A 23,205-nucleotide genomic window follows, 5' to 3' on the forward strand; every position below is an offset into this window, starting at 1 on the left:
ATTTTTATAGTTTTGAGTTTCACATTTAAGTCTTTAATCCATCTTGAGTTAATTTTTGTGTATGATGTAAGGAAGGGGTCCAGTTTTAATCTTCTGCATATGGCTAGCCAGTTATCCCAGCACCACTTATTGACTAGGGAATCCTTTCACCATTGCTTATGAAAAAACAATTTTAATATCATTTTAGTCATAGATGTTGAGAGTCTCTGACCCTGGCCTGTCTGCTAATGAGGGTGCTAATGCTTAGTGGGGAAGATACTCACTCAAAATCACAGAGACAAATCTAAGAGCCAAATGTGGGTTTTGTGTTAATTGATGAAGAAAACATTATGTCCCTCAAACTAATGTGTGGATGTGATGAGATGGCAGAGAGACAAAGAGCCAAGCAGCTTCTTGCCATGTTTACTCACTCATTTTTTCACTTAAAAATTTATAGAATTCCTATTTGTAGAATTCCTATTATGTCAGGTGCTCTACCAAGTACTAGAGACAGAATCAAGAAAAAGGCAAAACCTCTGTCCTCAAGGAGCTTGCTCTCTCTTTTTCTAACATTGAGTAGACTTTCATTGTTTATTTAAGACTAGACCTCCAGACATCTAGACATTCCTCTTTACCGGTCCTAGGCTCTGCAAGCCTATCTACTCCAAATGTGTTCCACGCTTCTGCCTGAAATGTTTATCATATATACGATATCTCTTCCCTTATAATTGAGAAATCTTATCATGGAAATACATTTTAAGCTGCCAGTTAATTTGTAAATTATTTTGAGTACTGTAAGGTGATGATGATGATGTTAGAACTTTGTAACACAGTGTATTGGTGGCCTCCTGACTTTCACCCTTGAGACTTTCCATTGTTTAAGAGAAACCAATTCCCTATGTTAAATCTCTTACAGGTTGAAAAACTTAGAGCAGTTTCTGTTTGTTGTATTAAATCCTGACCTTTACACTAGACCAGTCCACTTATAACAGCAGGGACTTAATTCAGTTCAGATGAATGACATGAACTCTTAGAATTTACCTGAAATGGGGTAGAAATTTGTTGAAACCCCAGAAGCATTGTATAGGAGAGTAAGTGATATTTGGTCTTGAAATTTTCTAAAAAAGGTGATGAGAGAATTAGTTTCAAATGATTAAGCAGTATTATTTAACAAAATGCCTGCAGAGCTGCTCAGAAAGACTGTGCTCTGGAGATAATAATGCGTCAGTTATTCTTGAGTGCAGAAGGGCAAGAATGGAACCCAGGAGGCCCCAGGTTCAAGGAAAGTAGTCTGAGGGTACCCCAGAGGTGGCCAGCAGTGAGAGTTGGTAAGTTTGATAGTTCTTGCATAGCATCACTGAACATGTTACCGTGGCTGGCTACATCAATGGTGAAAGTCGGTGATGAAAGTGTTTGCATCACATTGCAACAGTGGGGATTTGTCAACACTGGTTTCACTGGCACTAAGCAGGACCTTCAACTCATCCAAGGGCAACCTCCATGATGACCTCCTCCTGCCACTCCTTTAAATTTATCATAAAAAATCTATTTGCACAAAAGCATTTGTGAACAATGTAGATTTTACTGAGGGTTTCATAGGAAAGAGTGAAGACAGGATTTACATTGTACAAACAAGTATATATGATCCTAGACTTACGATTCTTCACCTTATAATGGTACACATTCAATTGAAAGTGTACTTTGAATTTTGATCTTTTCCTAGGCTGGTGATAAGAGGTACAACACTCAAGATGCTGGACAGTGACAGCAAGCCACAGCTCCCAGTCAGCTACGTGATCCTGAGAGTAAAGAACTGATACTCTATAGAGGACTGCGTTGCCAGATGATTTTGCCCAACCGTAGTCTGATACAAGTGTTCTGAGTGCGTTTAAGGTGAGCTACACTAAGCTAGGGTGTTTGGTAGGTTAGATGTATTAAATATATTTTCAACTTAGGACATTTTCAAATTACGATGGGTTTACTGGGACATAACCCTATCGTAGGTTGAGAAGCATCTGTATCTCTCTCTCTCTCTCTCTCTCTCACACACACACACACACACACACACACACGCACACACACACATATACACACAAATCCCTTGAGACTTATCTCCCAAATCTTCATCTGACCTCCAGCCATAAATTTGGCTTCTCTCTCACTTCTCTCACTTACTCAATGCAAGCCATATTCTTGACAAGTCTGTTACAGATATTGGTGAATACATTTAGACATGGACAGAGAAGGATTGGGTCAGTTTATGACAGTAGTATATTCTTGAATTCACATTAGGATGAACTCTGCAATCATCTTTTGTGACACCTTTTCTATATTATGGTATTTACATGGTAATGCCAAGACCTTTGTGTACTTTTCTTTGCACTTGTGAAATGAGATAGCATTTTATTTTCATCTTCTTTTCTATATCCATTCTTGTCAGATTATCAGGAAACAATGTTCTATTTCTTGGCAAAAAGAAAGTGGATAGCAAAAGGTGGCTACCTTTTCTTTCCCTGCTTCAGTAATTTTTGTAGGTGAGAAATCATATTTAGGCTTCAGTTCCAATAGTCCGAGAGACTCAGGGTTCAACTTGTCAGCATCCAAGAACAATGGTTTCCCCACATAACTGCCACATATATGCTTTTTGGGGCTCTACCATTTATGAATGTCTACCATGTTTTTACAAGTATTTTTCTCACTTAATTCACTCAATACACTTTAAGGTATGTATTATCAACCACATTTAGTAATTGAACAATCTGAGGTGGAGAGAAGTTAATTCTTTGGTCTGGGCCAAGAGCTAACAAATAGAGGAACTTAGAGTCAGTCACAGGTTTCTGAGTTAGAAGCACAGCTCCGTGTGTATGCATGTGTGCATGTGCATGTGTGTGTTGAGGAGGGCAGGGAAGAGACAGCAATCACAGCCTTTTAGCACATTCTTCAATACTGGTCCTTTTCCAACATTCAAAGCAAAAGGGAAAATGCTAGCCTTACCTTGCAGTTGAGACCATGATGAATAGACAGAAGATGGAGCAGTGAAGCAAGACTATGAGATGTGTAGAGAAAGTTATCTACTTTAAGTAAATAACTAGCAACACTTTTAATTATTACAAAATCAGTGTTTTTATGTTGAAGAAAGTTAGAAAATACAGATAAAAATAAGCAAAGGAAAACATCATGTTCCCACTAGCCAGGGACTACTCCTGTTTATACCTTAGTCCACATAGTTCCAAAACATGTATATATACATATGTATGTATTTTTGTAGAATGAGATCAAACTGTACACACTGCTGTGTAACTGCCTTCTTTCCGCTAACAATCTCCATGATTCCTTGACAGTATATTTGCTTGCTGGCTCCCACACCAAATTATGTATGTGTGACCCTTACCCCTGCTGGGACCTGCCTCCAAGCTTGCTTTCTTCCTCATAGTATCAGAGTCTGCCTATGTTCTTTTTACAATAGCATCTTACTCATGAACAAAATCTTTCATCTTGTCTTTTTAGTCTAAAAATAAAAGACAATGGGATTTAAACAAGGATTAGATTTACATTATATATCATAAATTCTGTATCTGGAGTCCAAACTGAGCCTGCGTAAGCATGCATGTGTCTGTACTGAAAGTTAACAAGAAATAGATGAATGACAGACAAGTGGTCTGATAGCAGGATTCAGCCTATCTTTTTATAGTTCTGAAGTTACAGTTGTGTTCAGTGATAATGTAGGAAATGATGCTGCAGGGCCTCAAGATCTGAGATGACTTCTGGATCACTACCAAAAAAGGATTGATGTATATCAGGGTTATTTTATGGTTAAGACGTAATTATTCTAGTACTGCAGACACTTAAACAACGTCCCACTACCTTCTTGCATTACCTCCTGAAAAGCGGAAATGTTTCTTGTTGTGTGGATCAAGCTCCTCCCTGTAAGGTGAAGCAAACATAGAGTCATTACTTGGTTTTGCTGGTATTTTACTTCACACAGCATCTTCGAGCATTTTAAAATTAATTTTATTTTCACATTGCTACATAATGGATATACTTATCTTTGGGGCACATGTGATAATTTAGCACATTCATATAATTTGTAAAGATCAAATCAGTGTAATTGGGATATCCATCACTTTAAATATTCGTCTTTTCTTTAGGTTAGGAACATTAGAATTATTTTTTCAGATATTTTGAAATACGCAATAGATTACTGTAATCTATAGTGGACCATTGTTTTTCTTCTTTCCACATGGTACCCTACTTTGTTAGGCTTTATTGATTGAAAAATATTACCTCCAAAATTTGGTTGTATTGATGGAAAAATTTGTCGTTGTGAAATTTTTTTTTACGTTAAAAATCTTAGCCCGTATCTCAGCTGGGCATTCCCACTCTTGATAGATGGTGTGCTGATGCACAGTAATTGACATTTGATCCTCTTTATTATGTTTTCAAATATTTAACTATTGATATTTCATTGAACAATGAATGCGTGAGGCCTGTTAACTACTCTTGCAATTTTTTCTTTTTAATTTTTTAAGCACCTGAACTACACATGGGACAATTTTTTCTTGAAGTCTTTGTAAGTTTGTTGTATTTCAGTTCTTTATAAATTAGCAAGAATAATAACAATGGGCATAAGAGGGGATAATAGGACCTATGTAGCGGGGGAAGGGGTTTCCTAATGAATAAACTGAGACATTATATACTAAGTGTTTAATGTGCAGCTGGTCAGAGAAGGTAATAAATGTTATAGGTGAAAAATAAGATGAAATAAAAGACTAAACGGCATGTGCAGGATCCTCCGGTTCTTGGGTCCCACGACTCCCAGGTTAGTGCTCTTTGTCCTGCTATGTAGTTTTTTGCTACTGTCAGTTCTTTAAATTTCCTCTACAAATGAGTGTTTGGTAATGATGAAAAGTGTTGAAATGCAATCTTGAGGGAGATTGCGGAACTGCCTTCCCAGCTGTTGTAAAGATTGACTCTGCTTTGTGGATCTGCAGTACTTCTGGAAGCTCTTGTGTGTTGGGAAGGGGTGGACAAGTGGGGCTGTAGATCCCGAGATTTCTCTCCAGCCCTGACAATCTGTTAAATGTGACACAAAACTCAACCAAATGAGAAACCTATCTCCTCACTGGGAGTTGAATAGATACTATCACCCTTTCAACCCACAGCTTTAGGGAGTAAACAATATTTTACAGGTAAAGATGTAACTGAAAAGACCAAATTATTTTGATGATCATTTCTCTTTGACACAGTTCATAGCAGCCTGAGAAACTACAACATGGAAGTACTGAAAAAGTGATTCTAATCTAGACTAAAGTGTGTTGTTTAGTATTTACTTTTGTCAGTATATTAATCATGTCTTATTGCGCTTCACGCTAAAGTTATATTTAAAAAAAGCCCTAATGATAACATTGATGCATTGTCCTTTGTTGTGCGTATAAAGACTTAATTTGATGAATAGAAGTTAAGAAAATGTTTAATCTTCCATTATAGTATAATGATTGAGATTCATCCATCTGTTCCACAATAATAATAATTTATCATGAATGAGCATGCTTATAAAATGATGGAGGCATATAACAGAAATTGGATTTTCTTCCTTAATTAAAAAATTTTGACCTTGTCCTCTTTGAACTCATCCTATGCTTCTATCTTTAAGGTTATTCAGTGTATCCCAGATTTCTTCCTTCTACATTTTTCAATGTTCCCATTGAAAGGAACTGGGAAATAGAAGAGGACAGAGACTTGTAGACACCCCAAGCACTAAAATTTCCCATTTCTGTCTATTTAGCAGCCCTGTAGAAATGTGTCTATTTCTTTTATTTTCCATTTAGTGTCCTTGAAGATTTTTCAAAGAAAATTTAAATGTTTGCTTTACTGTATAGCTAACCTTGACCTGATGTTTCAAATTAGAGGTAAGTTTCTTGGAGTTTGAGCTAACTATAAAGAAGATGTAGCCAGGTGCAGTGGCTCAGGCCTGTAATCCCAGCACTTTGGGAGGCCGAGGCAGGTGGATCACGAGGTCAGGAGATGGAGATCATCCTGGCTAACACGGTGAAACCCCGTCTCTACTAAAAAAAACACAAAAAATTAGCCAGGCAGGTGGTAGGCCCCTGTAGTCCCAGCTACTCGGGAGGCTGAGGCAGGAGAATGGCATCAACCCGGGAGGCGGAGCTTGCAGTGAGCCGAGAGGGCGCCACTGCACTCCAGCCTGGTAGAGAGAGGGAGAATCCTTCTCAAAAAACAAAAACAAAAACAAAAACAAAAAACAGAAGATGTAAGTGCATAGTTGGGGTAAGCCAGTAAGCCAGGACAATACATTGGGTTTTCATTAAGCAACATAGTTTTTCAGGTTTTTAATCTAACCTTGAGAAAGCACACAGGCGGTGACAGAATGGACAATCCTATTGAGCTATTTTGGCAACTTTAATGTCTCTACTGAGAGTAAGATCTCTCCTTCAGCTTAGGCAGAAGACAATTCTCTCCTAACCAAGAGAATCAGATGGAAACACATGACAGAGTCATTAGTGATCTGGATTAGAGAACAAACAGTACCTTCACAAACTGGCTGATGGAATTAGATGGAAAGGTGTCATGACACCCTTGGGGACAGAGGCAATACCTAAGAAGAATAAGCTCTACTGGCAAAGAAGCAATTCTGTCCAGACATTGATGAGTTAGTTTAATTTGGAAATGACTTTCAGTTCTCTGAACAAGAGGACTTGAGGACAGAAAGAACTTATTAGAAAATAAAATGCTTTTCCTGAACCCCAAGCTCCTTCGCGATTGAAGAATTAAAGATGTTAATGATCATAAAAAAGTCTAAACAGAAATGTTATGTGAGGAAAAGCCTAGCTGCCCTGCCATCTACATTGTGAAGATGATGAAAGAAAGCATATGTACAGAAAGTTCAGGGAATTTAAAAAATATTTGAAACGTACAAAAGCTCAAGGAATTAAAAAAAACCATGTGTCTACCACAGTAATATTTGCCATATTTTTTCATGTCTATTTTTCAATGTCACAAATTCTTACAGATGCAGTTGAAACCCCTATTTATTCCTCCCTGATTGGCCTCCCCTCTTCACAGATAGCATTCCTGTGAAATTAGTGTGCATGCTTCCCTTCTGTATTTTTACTTTTACTGGGAATGTATGTATTTGCATATAGTCTCAACTCCACATAAATGACATCATCCTGGGAACACATCTTTCGGCAACTTGTTTTTCTCACTCAGCATTGTTTCCAACTTTTATCTGTTTTTAAATTTTTATTTTTTATTTTTAAGAGACAGAGTCTTGCTCTGTCAACCAGGCTGGAATGCAGAGGTGTGATCATAGCTCACTGCAGCCTTGAACTCCTGGACTCAAGCAATCCTCCTGCCTCAGCCTCCTCCAAGTAGCTGGGACCACAGGTATTTGCCACCATGCCCGGCTAAATTTTTAATACTTTTTAGAAATGGGGTTTCATTATGTAGTCCAGGCTGGTGTTGAACTCCTGGCCTCAAGCTATCTTCCTGCCTCAGCCTCCCAAAGTGCTGGGATTACAAGCGTGAGCACCTGCGCCTGGTCCAACTTTTATGCATGTTGATACACAAAGTTCAGCTTATTTATTTTAGCTGTTGTATTATATTATATTGTAAAAATATATCTTATTTATCTATCTCCTGATTGATGAACATTTCAATATTCATCAATTCATATTGATATTCAATATTTATCCAATATTATGCTTGTAAAACAAATATGTAGTGAACATCTTCTGCTTGTCTGCTTGGGCATTTATATGAGATTCTTTCCTAAGGTATATATGTTAGAAGTGGAATATGTGGAGCAGGGGCATGTACATATTTCAGTTTTCTATATATTGCCAAGTCGCTATCCACAATGTGTGAACTACTTTATGTCCCTACCAGCAGTGTATTTATATTTTGCCACATCCTGCACGTCACATTTTTTTTGGTCAGTTAATGTGGTTCTCTAAGGTTTTTAATATCAAAAGAGTCCTAAATGGCTTTTTTCAGGTCCAAGAATCGATTCCCAACACACGGAATTGTATTCCACTATGATACATCTATTCTACTCTAATTAAATTGCCATTTCATTAGTGCTTGACTTTCATTGTAGCCTGGTACTGCACCCATCTCAGGCTTTTAAATGTTGATATTTAATTTCTGGTCAAGGAATAATACAAAATGTTATTATTTTCAGATCTTTAATGCCAGATACATAGAATTTACAACATGGCAGGAATGCCACGTGTAATTCTTGCCATCTGAATAAAAAAATAGTGTATGGCATCTAACCTCTGCAAGACAGAATATGTCTTTTGTGGGGCCCCTAGTCTTCTGCTAAGGGGCTTTGGGAAAATTAAGGAAGCCAGCCCCACCCTGGCTTACTTTCTGGGAGTATAAGGGGCTCTGTAGTCTTCTCTGCCAGTCCTGATTCCAATTATCCTACCTACCTCTCCATGGTAAAGAGGGAAATTCAAAGGTTCCATAGACTTGAAACAAGCCCCAAACCTGGTAACCTAACACACAAACAGAACCATTTCTGGATTCCTTCTTCCCAGGGTAGAGAGAAGCGCTCTTAAGAAATGACATCTTGCAGAAAGATGAGTCTCCACAAGCCATTGTAAACTTGAGAGAAGAACTTGAATTTGAGAACGCAAACCTGAGGCTAAACCAATACATTTATCACCCAGCTGAGAAGCAAATAGAAACAACCTGGTTTGGGTGAATTAATGAATTAGTATCTAATTATATGTGCTTATTTTAATAGAAAGTTGCAGTCATATGAAGAATAAAGAAGTAACATATGACACAAAAGCAAAGCCAAAATAACCAGAAGAGCTCCCAGCAAGGTCATGTTGCAGAATCCTCATCCTGTGTCTCTTTCCAAGTGCCATAGTGGTTGTAACCTGCCGGGAGGGCTTTTCCTCCCTTAAGCTTCTTCGGTAAACAAAAGAGTTGAAATAAAAGCTGCTGAATGAAAATGAATACAGGTTTATGGCTAGAGAAACCTGTCTGGGTAGATAAACTTGTAGAGAGTCCCCCAAAAAGAGAAACAGTGGGCACATTATTGCCAAGTAAACCTGGCTTTTTAACACCTTTCCAGATAAGCTCAGCCAAGAAACAGGAAGATCTGTCCAGTGTCAGGACAGGGCTTTGGAATTTAGAAGGCTTCTTGCTTTACAAAATGGAGGCAAAGTGGCCACTGGGCCAGATACCGGAAGGTGGTGGCTCACAGAGATTCACTCTAGGTCAAGTCTCTTATAAAATTATAGGGACTCCCTTTCCCCATTTCACACTCACGGAATGACTGTAAAACTTATGTTTATTTATATTAAGCAGTATTTGCATATGCCAGGACATTTATGTATATGAACTCCTTCAACTCTTACAATAATCGTATCTATTTTGCTGATGGGGAAACCAAGGCACAGACAGGTTGAAAAACTAGATGAAGACTGCAGAGCGGGGATTTGAAATTGGGGCTACAGTCTATGTTCTTAACCACTGCATTTTAATGCCCCTCGCTTAAAGCTTCGTTTACTGCCTCTTTCAAGATGTTATACAAATAAGAAACATAAAGCTGCATATTTCAACTCGAGTGACCATTTCCACTTGGTTCTGTTATCTTCTAACCATTTTAATGAACAAACTCATCAAACAGAAAAATTAAGTTTAAAAAAATTGTCATATCCTGTTTACTTTAATGGCAAAATACAATTTTAGCAATGCTTTTTTGATGTAAATATAAAAATATTGAAAGCATAAATAAACTATCAGGCCAGCCAAATAGTAATTATTTTGACATTAAACAAGATATTCATCTGTTTTCCTGAGTAAATAATCTCTGACAGCATCTAAAAGACAACGAGACCACGCAGCATTCAGGCACTAATGTACTCACTACATGGGGATAAAAGAAGCAAATGTTGGTGGATCAAAGGGGGCTCAGAGCAATGAGTAATGTAACACTCATCTCAAATTAAACAGCCATCTCCATGATGTAATGCAGAGTTTTGTCTACCCCCCTTTCCTTAGCAGCTGGAAGAAGAGAAGCAGTATTCCTGGGAGAAAGAGAATTAGGGAGGAGGGTATTCGTGACCTGGGCAGGGTGGAGAAGGGGAAATCAACAAAAGAATAGAGGAGGTCACCTTGTGTTCTGACTCCTACTGTCCTCCATGAAATGGACGAGGATCCATCCATCGCACCCCATTCTAGTTTGATGGCACCTAGAGTCCTTTACCTTAACCCATGGATGTCCGCCTTTTGGAGCAGTCATGTTTAACATGTGCTACTGTGAAGGGTCTTGCTCTAAGGGGAAACCCAGAAAACTTCATCTCATTTGACAGTCTCTATCATCTGGTTAGTAAAAGCCCATGTCTTCATAGGGTGCCACAAGGCAGAAATATAACTGCCTGAAACGTATTTATTTATTTATTTTTGAGACAGTCTTGCTGTGTGGCCTAGGCTGGAGTGCAGTGGTGCAATCTCAGCTCACTGTAACCTATGCCTCCTGGGCTCAAACCATCCTCCCGCCTCAGCCTTCCGAGTAGCTGGGACTACAAGAGTGTGCCACCATGCCCAGCTAATTTTTGTATTTTTGGTAGAGACAGGATTTCGCCATGTTGTTCAGGCTGGTCTCGAATTCCTGGGCTCAAGTGATCCTCCCACCTCGATCCCCCAAAGTGCCGGGATTACAAGTGTGAGTCCTATGCCCTTCCCCTTGAACATTTATATTTAATCATGATAATCATCAATAAGCACTTTGAAAGCTATTGTTCCTTTATGGGTTTCCTTATAGCTGGTTTACCCCAGCTATAAAATGGGGTAATAGTGCTGACCACATGAGTTTGTTCCGAAGATTTAAGCATAAACTACTGAAAACAGTGTCTGGCATACAGTAGGTACTCAACATTATTTTTGTATTGTAATTCTTTTATATTACCCCCCTAAAAACTCTATGGAGTAGTGGGAGGGCAGATTGTTACCTCCATTTTCGAGGTAAAGAAACTGAGGCATGGTGAAGTCTTTTCCCCACGAGCTTATGGCAGTTCTGGAAGTAAAAGCTTCTGATTTTTGTTTCAGTCCTTCATTGACCCAGAACCTAAATTAATTTTTCTTGCTTAATCTTAAAAGTCCTTTGGCAATTCCTAGTAGGGTCTTCTAGGATCACTTTTCTAACCCAAAGATTCCCTTACCCTGAGCATAGACCTTCCTGTAGTAAAATCCAGCTTCCTCAGTTCACTGTGAATTTGTGAAGAATCAATGGACAGTTGGGACAGATGTGACACAATGGGGCTTTCTGAGAGTTTACAAACATTCTTTACTCTAACTTGGGAAAGTAAACTAAGCTAAAGCAGAAGAATCCTTTGGTTTTCATCAAGTTGCCTTGAAGAAACAGGAAGTAGGGTACTAGTTCATTGGAAAAGCAGAGTATACTGGATGTGATGCTGCAGTGGGGTTTGTGTCCTCCTGCTACATGCTAACTGATGCTAGCATTAATGCATTACACTCACATGGCGCTTTCCAGTTACAAGACATGTTCATGTGTATTAGCTTACTTAATCCTCATGAAAACCCTGTGAAACTGATGAGTCTACAGATCAGGAGACAAGCTCTGAGAGATTAAGTGACGAGTCCAGGATTGTACAGGAGGCAAGTGACAGAGAGGGGTCAAGCCAGCTCTTACATCTTCAGTCAAAGGGCCTGCGTCCCGGAGCTGGAGGAGAGGGGCCAGAGGGAGGAGGCCTGTTGGAGGTCCTGGGTGATGTGAAAAGAGCTTTTTCCAGCAGCTAGGAAGCCAGGGCGCCCAGTGTTGGGGTCAGCAGAGAGCAGGAGGCCAGCTGCCCTGAATGGGACCTGCTTTGTACTCAGGGGGTGCTGAGATTGCCCTATGCTCCTTGTGTACAAGGGCTAGACTCGTGCATCAGACTATTGGGCCTGGTTCCACTTTGTTTTTCCTTAAAGAAGGAGGGAGGGGAAACCCAAATTGTGGTTAGATTCAAAAGATCAGACAGGGGCAAAATCACTCCCTGTGGTGGTTACTTCCAGTAGTGGTGGGAGCAGCAAAACCAGCCCCCAAGAGTAGTTTATGAAGGGTAATGTGATCTGTGGGAGGAAGATCTAAACATGCAATGTTCTTCCAATGCTGTTCTTACCCAGTATGGAAGTCGTTAGAACTGTCATCTCTGTAAATGAACTTCTCTCTCTCTCTCTTTCACACACACACACACATGCACACACACACCCCTATTATTTATTTAGCTCTTCTTTTCTCTAAGCCAGGGACTTTACAGTCACTATTTCATTTAAGTTTGTTATTGTGCATTTTTAAGCCCAGGTAACAGATGAGAAAACTGAGATTCAGAGACATTAAGTAAGTTTACCAAAGTCACAGCTTATTAGTGATGGTACCTGGACTCAGACTTAAGTCTGACTTCAGATTCCTAGCTCTTACCCACTATGCTTTGCTGGCCATCATGGGATGCTTCACTGTTAATATTTGCTAGCACTAATGCTGACCCTGACATGATATTGTCTAGGACGGTGGTTATGCATCAGGGTCATGAAGATACTTCGAAAATCAGATTCCTGGTCACCTCCCTCAGAAACATGAAATCGAAATCTCTGAGTGTGAGGCCCATGAATCTCTATTTTCAAAAATTCTTCCCAGGCAATTCTGACGAAGACAGCTCAGTTCAGGTCTGTGAACTGGCATCTGTAAACTGCTGCTCTAGTGCTTTTACATTTTTTAGCCCTGTCTCATATGTAACTTTATTTGCTTCTGAGAAACAGCACACATAAGTAAAGAGGCAGGCACAGGAAGTATGCTGGCTCAGCGCCATGGTTCAGCTTTGCCACTCAGGACCGAGAAAGGAAAAACTAGTTGGGGACTATCTCTGGACAAGTTCTTATCCAATGTGTATATACTGAATTCAGATGACTGTGAGGAGACAGTGTCAATTCAAAATTGAGAAATATGAGAGAAAGACTGAAGGCTCAGGCCGTAAAAGAGGCTGCTTTTCCAAGGAAATATGGCGCAGAGAGAGAATAGCTTAAACTGAACCAGTTTAACAGAATGAAAAGGTCAAGATTATGCGTATTAGGTTGGTGCAAAAGTAATTGCGGTTTTTGCCATTAAAAGTAATAGCAAAAACTGCAGTTGCTTTTGCACCAACCTAAATATGTCACCAGCTGCTGTAACAGTTAGAACCCAAAATATAACAATGGCCCAAACATAATAGAAGTTGATTTCTCATCCAGACAACAAACCAAGAGACATGTTTCAGGTTAGTAGGTGGCTGTCTTCCAGAAGGTGGTTCAAAGACCAAACCTTCCATTTTGTGGCTCAGTGATCCCCTAGGGCCTCACTGCCTCCTGCCAGTGGAAGGAGATTGAGAGCATGCAGGGGACATGCCTACTTCTTAAAAGCCTTAGCCTTCTAGCCACAGCCTAGGAGATCTCAACTACCCGCCCACCCCTAATAGAAGGGGAACTGGGAAATACAGTGTATTTGTATGCCAATAAAGAAAGAGAAACAGAGTATATTGTGAACACTATGTTCAGCTGGTCTTTGCCATATCATGTGAGAGTCCCCCTCAAAGCCTGCCATGGCAGTCCTCTTAATGGCAGGTGAAATAAAACAGAATAATCCTGGACAAGGCAGAACAGTGCTTTACATTTAAGTTTAGCCCAAGCTAATTGAGTAATATGAGACTGGATGTTTGTTACATTTCAAGGAAATTCTGCTGAAACTCCAGTGCCTCAGGAAGGCACAGAAAAGAAAGCAGGAAATGACTAGTACAAGGCTTTGCCAACCAAACAAGGTAGAGGACTTTTTCTTTTTCTTTTTTTCTTTTTGCGATGGAGTCTCTGTCGCCCAGGCTGGAGTGCGGTGGCATAATCTCGGCTCACTGCAAGCTCCGCCTCCCGGGTTCACGTCATTCTCCTGCCTCAGCCTCCCGAGTAGCTGGGACTACAGGTGCCTGCCACCATGCCCAGCTAATTTTTTTGTATTTTTAGTAGAGACAAGGTTTCACCGTGTTAGTCAGGGTGGTCTTGATCTCCTGGCCTCGTGATCCACCTGCCTCTGCCTCCCAAAGTGCTGGGATTACAGGAGTGAACCACCGCGCCCAGCCGAGGACTTTTTCATAAAAGTCATTGTTCTTATCTTTCCTCTAATTTTGCCTGAATCAGTCACAATGTCGTCAGAGATGAACACCTGTCCAGGGCCCACACAAAACACTTGGAGCAAATGCTGCCCCTCACAAAATATGAGATATTACAGTGCTCTCAGTAGGCCCTTCGTGGAAACTAGTGTCTTTCTTCTATCCTGCAAGGGAAAGGCAGATTTTTTTTTTTTTATCTTTCCCATATATCCCCAGAAAATAAAAATGCTTTAACCTCTGGATCTGCAAAGTCATGACACAACCTCCCTGTTTTCTTCTCAGTGTCCAAAACCCAATGATTTAGTGTATGGCCTATTCTGAGAATTGAAAACTGTCAAATTCCATTATTGGATTTCTTTTTCATCCAAACGCCAGGATCATATTCTTCCTTCTTGAGCAGAATAAATAATAAAATCTATATTTAGGAATACCTAGTGTCACACAGATATATGTTAAAAAGATCCAGCCGGGCGTGGTGGCTTACGCCTGTAATCCCAACACTTTGGGAGGCAGAGGAGGGTGGATCATGAGGTTGGGAGTTCGAGACTAGCCTGGCCAACTTAGTGAAACCCCGTCTCTACTAAACACACACACACACACACACACAAATTATCTGGGCATGGTCGTGTGCACCTATAATCCCAGCTACTCAGGAGGCTGAGGCAGGAGAATCGCTGGAACCCAGGAGGTGGAGGTTGCAGTGAGCTGAGATTGCGCCATTGCACTCCAGTCCCAGTGACAGTGAGAGACTCCGTCTCAAAAAAAAGAAAAACAAATACAGTAGTTTCGGTTGATGACATCTTCCAAGAGGCAATAGTATAAAGAGGCTTCTAAGTCAAGCTGCATTAATAGATGGGGCCCAGATCATGATAGGTAGTTATTTCACAGTTCTCTCCATAGGAGGGTCCTTGTTCAATTTTGAGTAAACATGTTAAATGGATCATTCTAAAACTGCAGTGTTTCCTGAAAAGAATGAGTGATGATGGGAAGGATCTGAGCATCAAGTCCCATGGAAAATTGCAGACAGAAACTACGATTTGTATCATGGGGAAGAAAAGATCAAGATGAGTCTGATAACTGAGGGCCCAGGAACTAAGGAGTGCTTAGTGTTACTTTGAATACCTCTGGGGACAAACCAGACCAATGTTAAAAGTTTTGGAGCATTAGATTTAAGCCCGTATATAAAGAAGAATTTTCTAACGATTTACAGTTTTCTAAAAATGAAATGGGCTCTTTAGTGACATAGAGGAGCTTTTTGTTAAGAATTGTATAAAGGGGTCCTTGCTCTGAATGGGAGGTTGTCCAAGATTACACCTTTTGGTTCTGACATTTTCTGAAGCGGTATTGGATTTTGGGGGAAAAGCAAGCTCTGTGCAGGAGCAAAATAGGCACTCCCAGGAGACACAGAATGATTAAAGACACCAAATAACGTAAACGACAGGCACAAAAACAATGTATCTTCATCATTTGAAGGCCATCAATGTTAAATTTGACTGTTTTAGCTCCTGCTGTTCCATTATCTGACATGCCCTTCCTTCAATTAATGCACGTTTAAATCCCACCCAACCTTTCTCCTAAGATTTCCCTAATTCCCAGGATGCAGGGCTTATCTTCTTCCTTTGAATTCCTGTGGCAAATTGTGTGTACCTCCTTTTAAAAAGTATTAGAAGGCTTCCAGTAATAAGAATTAATACATGTTTATTATAGGACACATACAGCCTTGCAGCCAGATTGAATTCAAATCCTGGCTACACAACCTAATAGCTGTGTGATGGGAAATTTACTCTAAGTCTGCTCTTCACTTTTCTACAAAGCAGAGATAACAACATACCTAACTCAAAGGGTTTTTGAGAAATTTAAGTAAGTTAAATGTATACAATGCTTAAAATAGTGTCTCATTAGGTGTTGCTATTGTAAAAATAGAGGTCATCAAAAAATATAGAAAAGTAGAAAGAAGTCATCCATAACTCTGCCACCCAAAGACAACCACACTGTTTTTCCTATTTTTTAAAGATAGCTGTTACCATACTGCACATATAATTTCGTGTTCCAGTTTTTTACTTAATATTACAACGTAAAAATTTGTATAGCATATAAAATTCCTCATAAACCAAATATAAATGGCTACACAATGATTTACCATGTGTAATGCTATGACTTATTAATAATTATATTTGTATTTATTACATAATTATTTTCCAAATTGAGGTTGTTTTCAAACTTGACTATTAAAAGTGATGCCATAATGAAAGTTTTTCCTTTGATATCTTTTATTCTCCACCCCACCGTCCATACATTCACTTTCTGCATCATTGGTGTGAGCTTCTTGAGGCCAGGGACCAAAGTAAGGCCTTAGTCTTACTTGGTATCCTTACACATATGGTGTTATACACAAAATGAAATATCCTGATCAATATGTCATGTGTCAAATATCATTAAGCGAAGTTAAAAGTCAATTGGTGAAAATATAATTCTTTTGGTTTCAATGACAATTTATTTTCTCACAGTTCTGGAGACTGGGAAGTCCAAGATCAATGTGCTGGGTGATGCAGTTGCTGGTGAAGGCTCTCTCTTTCTGGCCTGCAGATGGCTGCCGTCTTGATACGTCCACATATGGCAGAATGACAGAGAGAGAAGAGGAGAAGAGAGGAGTAGAGAGGAGAAGAGAGGGCAGAGAAGAAGACAGTAAGATCTCTAGTGTCTCTTCTTATAGGGACATTAATCCCATCATAAGGGACCCACCCTCATTACCTCATATAACCTAATTATCTCCCAAAGGCTCTACCTCTAAATACCATCAAATTGGAGCTCAGGGCTTCAGTATATAAATTTCTTGGGGGAAGAATTCAGTCCATAGTAATAGTACACATGGCCAAAAAAGAGTAAGGGAGTAATTTGAAGTGGTACTGGAAATCACTGATTTTATAAATAACCAGGAAACTTAATTGTTTCAGATGCATAGAGACCCTAAATTAATGCTGACCACATTTCCCCCCAATAATTTCAGTATTTGTAAAGATGCAAATAATTTGCAGTGAAAAACTCTCTCTTCTGTCCCTGTTTTCTAGCCACCCATTTCTTTCCCAGATAATGTGACCAGTGCTTTTGTCCCTTCCAGAGACAGTATATGTGTATTCAGACCTCTTATGGACACATGGGTTTCAGAATTCAGAACACTCCGGGTTTAGGCAGTAATAAGGTGCACATAGCATGTATTCCATAACACCTCAGGCTCTCTCCAGGATGCCCAGTCATCCCTGCTTGCCCCAGACTATCCTGGCTTCAGCACTGTATGTCCCTCATCCTAGGAGCACTCTCCATCCCAGGCAAAGTAGGCTGTTTTGATGACTTTTTCATTTATCCAAGCTTTTATGAATGGCTTTTCTTTTGCCTTTACTACTTCTTAACGCCAATTCAAAATTGTTTTAGAATCACTTTATTCTTCCTTTTCTGTCCTTTGGTTTTCAGACTTTCTCTCTCTTTCAAACCGTTAGGCAAAACATATTCTGACAAACATGAAATTCCACATCAAAGTAGACACAATTTTAATGCTCGTTAAGAATTAACATCAAAATAACTAGATAAATAAAATTAGCAGGATTATCAGAGGATAGTATAAAAGGCAATTGCAGAGTTCTTTCCCTGTTCTTTTTTGTTGTTGCTGAGAACATGCTATTACAACATGTTTCTTTTATTTTTATCATTAATTTTCTATTGATACATAACATTTTATATATTTATAGGGCACATGTGATATTCTGTCACATGCATAGATTGTGTCATAATCAAGCCAGGGTATTGGAGCTATTTATCATCTTGAGTAGTTATCATTTCTATGTATTGGAAACATTTCAAGTCTTTTCTTCTAGCTATTTAAAAATATACAACATATTGGTATAAACTACAGACACCCAACTTTGCTACTAAACGTTAGAACTTATTCCTTCTATCTAACTTTATGTTTGTAGCCATTAATCAATCTCTCTTTACCCCGCGCCCCCCCACCCCCCACCCATACACACTTCCCAGCCTCTGGATACTATCGTTCTATTCTCTACCTCCATGAGATCAACATTTTTAGCTCCCACGTATGAGTGAGAACATACAATATTTGTCTTTCTGTACCTGCATTATTTTCCTTAACATAAGGATCTCTGGTTCCATCCATGTTGCTGCAAATGACATGATTTCAGTTTTTATGGTCAAATAGCATTCCATTGTGTGTATATGTACTACATTTTCTTTACCCATTTATCCATTGATGAACTCCTATCCGTTGATTCTATATCTTTGCTATTGTGAATACTGCTGCCATAAACATGGGATGTATGTACTCGTTTGACATATTGATGTTTTTTCAGCTGTGAACCTGTCTGATCCTGGGGTTTTTTTGGTTGTTAGGTATTAATTACTGCCTCAATTTCAGAACTTTTATTGGTCTATTCAGAAGTTGGAATTCTTCCTGGTTTAGTCTTGGGAGGGTGTATGTGTTCAGGAATATATCAATTTCTTCTAGATTTTCTAGTTTATTTGCATAAAGGTGTTTGTAGTGTTCTCTGGTGGTAGTTTGTATTTCTGTGGGGTCAGCTATGATATCCCCTTTATCATTTTAAAAAAATAATTATTTTAATTACAAATTTCCACCAATTCTTGCCAATCATATTATTGTGGATATCACAAATGAATTATTTAACAGTATTACCTTATATTCATCTGCATGAAACTTAAGAGAAAGGAGAGAAGAAATGTATACGTTTCTGAGAATGACACCATAAAGCTCATATTTACAGTATGGTAGTCTGTAAACATACAGGCCTGCCAGTTCAAGCCCACTCTTCTATCATCACCCAGCTGCACAACCCTGAGCAAGTCACTTTTGTCTGCTCATTTTAAAAATCATCTATCACCTGACTTCTCTATCTATGAGAGTTAACTGGCTGCATGCAAATACCATGAAAAATACCATGCACTTATAAGTGTGAAGTAGCACTGTAAAGTGACTTATATATTACTGGTCTTTCTATTTTTAGAGTAATAATATTCATATATCAGTAAAAGCCAACATGTGTTTGCTAAGTGATCCTTTTGAAAGGATCCCTTTAAAAGCTCCTAGGTATCAGCTTTACTGACAATCTGGTATGATTCTGAAGCCAGCATCTCAACTCTTGGAATGATATACAATAGTCACAACTTGAATTAGCAACTAATAAAATAAAATGCCCTCTTATTCTCCAAAATGTAATAATTCAGGAGTAATGACATCAAGATTTTGTAATACTCAAACTAAAAATGTCCCATCATGGCTCGTTTAAATGACTTAAAGTACAAGTGGTAACTATGGTGACTAGGGAACCAACATTTAAAACATCAAAATATTATTGCAAAAATCAAATTTCCCATGAATTTCTAAAAATTAAAATTCTGAGATTTTTGTGTCTGAGAAACTGCTTCTTCAGCAAAATATTTAGCACTGACTGCATCATCCCAAATCTATGGTATGGCCAGGTATTTAGGTCCTTCAAGCAACATTTTTAGAAAGGGTCCCATTGCTCCTTACTTTCAAAATGACTATCTCTAGGGCCTCAAAATTCAAGAGACAACCTATATATTTATAATGTTAAAAAAGGGAAGACTTTGGCATGTGAACCAGAACTATGTAATTGTGAATATCTGGCAAATTGATCTCTATGTGTATATATAAGGTATAGCTGACATGATTATTACAAGTTTTTTGGAAGCTTGAAGGCCAAGGAAAATAATCTGCAAATATATCTTGCTGATTTATCAAGTACTGAGATGTTAATGAATTCTTCATATTGTTACTCATATATCAGTTCTTTAGAATTTCTTAGCCTTTAAGTACTCTAAGCCTTGGATGGAACCATTTAGGGAGTAGCTAGATATATGCAAATAATATTATGATTTAGAAACATTTCTGCTTTATCAAAGTGAAAAGATAAATATTGCAAACACTGAAAATGTGAAAATAAGGTTCGAGAGAGCTGCCAACTATTTGGGTACCAGTTAGAAAGTATCTTCATCTGATTCATCACTCTTGGGTTTGGCAAGTCTTTCTAGTTCTTCTCCATCCCCACTGGAACTCTCCCAAAGATTGCCACTTAGATCTCAGATCCTTTCTTGCCTAGGTGTGTATTCTGGACCTTGAGGCTTGCTGGCAATATAAATAAATATAGAGACAAGGACTGATGGGGCTTCCAAGAAAAATTCCAGGGAGGGCCTGAAGTCAAAGACCAGGACAGACACTGTTGTGATAATGACAGTGGTAACCTGGGCCCTTAAGACATGGAACATGTTGTCCAGGAACTTCAGAATGAAAACCACTGAAAGGCCCTGGAATGCAGTTACAAAAATAAGGGCTACTGAAAATGCATTGTGGCCATAAAAAATTCCACAGTTCTTAATCTGATCACAATTACTCCTCTGAAGGCCCAGAGTCAGCCCATTAAACAGAATGCCAAAGAAACAGAGTTTGCTGTTCTGTATGAAGATGGTTTCAGTGAGCTGGTTCCCTTCCTTCAATATCTTTTCATTATAGATATTAGCCATCGAAGAAATAAAACACTGGACTATAATAAGAACATGGCCCATGCCAAGATGGACGTGACTGAAAACCTTGACTGTGGCGTTCCATTTAGCTTCAGGAAAAGTCCATTCCTTTGTTGTACAATTGTCTTTTCTGGGACACTCAATTCTGAAAAGAAGGCAGGAATTGGATGGGCTGAAGAAGGCATCATGATGAAATCCATGTCCTGCCAAGTTGTGCTGTAAAGTTTTAGTCCCAGCAGACAAGGCCAAAATAGACAAAAATAAAATCAGGAAGGAAGCCCACTGGATCCAGTTTAGATGCCTCTTCAGCACTATCCTGAATAGAAGAGCTGTTGTTATAATTCTAAAATTTGAGAAGACAACAGCCATGGCCTTTCTTTATGACACAGAATGACACAAGCACACAGAAAACTAGCTTCACCAGTTCTGAGCACACATTCACAGTAGTTGGAAGATAATCATACTTGTTTTCTTCATTGGCAGCATACTTCACCAGTAATATGTGACTTTAGCTTAAAGCAATGAATATGGCACCTAGCAGGAATGTATACATTGTTGACAAGGGGTATATTATAAGATGACTACAGCATTGTTTTTCCATTCGACTGTTTTTTAATTGCATCCCAGAGCTGAGACAGTAACTGTCTGGCCCGATAGTAGCAGCAGTAGCCTTTAGGGTCCATAGGTGGAGAAGTTACAGTAGGTATAGGTGAAAGAGCCTCTGCTTCTAAGTCGCCTATTGTGGAACCCCTTTATCTTTTTTTTTTTTTTTTTTTTTTAGATGGAGTCTTTCTCTGTCGCCCAGGCTGGAGTGCAGTGGCACCATCTCGGCTCACTGCAAGCTCTACCTCCCAGGTTCACACCATTCTCCTGCCTCAGCCTCCTGAGTAGCTGGGACTACAGGCGCCTGCCACCACGCTTGGCTAATTTTTTTGTATTTCTAGTAGAGATGGGGTTTCACTGTGGTCTCGATCTCCTGACCTCGTGATCTGCCCGCCTTGGCCTCCCAAAGTGCTGGGATTACAGGCATAAGCCACTGCACCCGGCCTCCCCTTTATCATTTTTTACTGTGTCTATTTGATTCTTCTTTCTTTTCTTCTTTATTAATCTAGCTAGTGGTCCATCTATTTTGTTAATTTTTTCAAAGAAACAGCTCCTGGATTCATTGATTTTTTTGAGGGTTTTTTATGTCTATCTCCTTCAACTCTGCTCTACTCTTAGGTATTTCTTGTCTTTTGCTAGCTTTTGGATTAGTTTGCTCTTGCTTCTCTAGCTCTTTTAATTGTGATGTTAAGGTGTTGATTTGAGATCTTTCTAGCTTTCTGATGTGGGCATTTAGTGTCATAAATTTCCCTCTTTACACTGCTTTAGCTGTATCTGAGAGACTCTGGTACATTGTCTCTTTGTTCTCATTGGTTTCAAAGAACTTCTTGGTTTCTGCCTTAATTTCATTATTTAGCCAAGAGTCATTCAGGAGTAAGTTGCTCAGTTTCCATGTAATTATGTGGTTTTGAGTAAGTTTCTTAATCTTGAGTTCTAATTTGATTGCACTGTGGTCTGAGAGACTGTTTGTTATGATTTCCATTCTTTTGCATTTGCTGAGGAGTATTTTATTGCCAATTATGTGGTCCATTTTATAATAAGTGCCATATGGCACTGAGAAGAATGTATATTCTGTGGATTTGGGGTGGAGAGTTCTGCAGATGTCTATTAGGTCCACTTGATGCAGAGCTGAGTTCAAGTCGTGAATATCCTTGTTAATCTTCTGTCTCATTGATTTGTCTGATATTGACAGGGGCATGTTAAAGCCTCTCACTATTATTGTGTGGGAGTCTAAATCTCTTTGTAGGTCTCTAAGAACTTGTTTTATGAATCTGAGTGCTCCTGTATTGGGTGCATATATATTTAGGATAGTTAGCTCTTCTTGTTGAATTCATCCCTTTATCGTTAGGTAATGCCATTCTTGTCTTTTTTGGTCTTTGTTGGTTTAAAATCTGTTTTGTCAGAGACTAGGATTGCAACCCCTGCTTTTTCTTGCTTTCCATTTGCTTGGTAAATTTTCCTTCATCCCTTTATTTTAAGCCTATGTGTGTCTTTGCACATGAGATGGGTCTCCTGAATACAGCATACTGATGGGTCTTGACTCTTTATCCAATTTGTGCTTTGTTGGGGGAAAAACCCACTCATCTGGGCTGCCTGGATTCCTTAGAACTACCAGGAGGAAAGGCTAAGTCTGCTGGTCCAGACACTGTGGACGCCCCTCCCCCTAGGGGCTCAGGCCCAGAAAGATCAGGGTTCTGTCTCTGAGCCCCTGGCTGGAGTTGTTGGAGTTTGTGAGGGGAGGCCCTGCCTAGTGAGGAGGAATGGGTCAGGGCAGGCCTGTAGAGGCACTCTGGTTGCAGTTTGCCACAGCTGGTGTGTTGGGCTGTGGGGGCACCTCTTGGGAACAAGTTGTCCAGCCTCCCTGGCTCCAGCAGGGGAAAAATAC

At 39.3% G+C, this 23,205-nt stretch overlaps 1 pseudogene across 1 annotated transcript; it reads right to left on the reverse strand.

Moving 5' to 3' along the window:
* Window positions 1-18,766: 18,766 nt before the first annotated feature.
* Window positions 18,767-21,456, reverse strand: LOC101012534 (annotated as a pseudogene). The gene has a single exon (XR_162103.4). The product of XR_162103.4 is annotated as a probable UDP-sugar transporter protein SLC35A5 pseudogene (transcript).
* Between the last annotated feature and the right edge of the window lie 1,749 nt (window positions 21,457-23,205).

The sequence above is a fragment of the Papio anubis genome, chromosome 10 (assembly GCF_008728515.1).
Source record: "Papio anubis isolate 15944 chromosome 10, Panubis1.0, whole genome shotgun sequence".
In the NCBI taxonomy this organism is placed as follows: domain Eukaryota; kingdom Metazoa; phylum Chordata; class Mammalia; order Primates; family Cercopithecidae; genus Papio; species Papio anubis.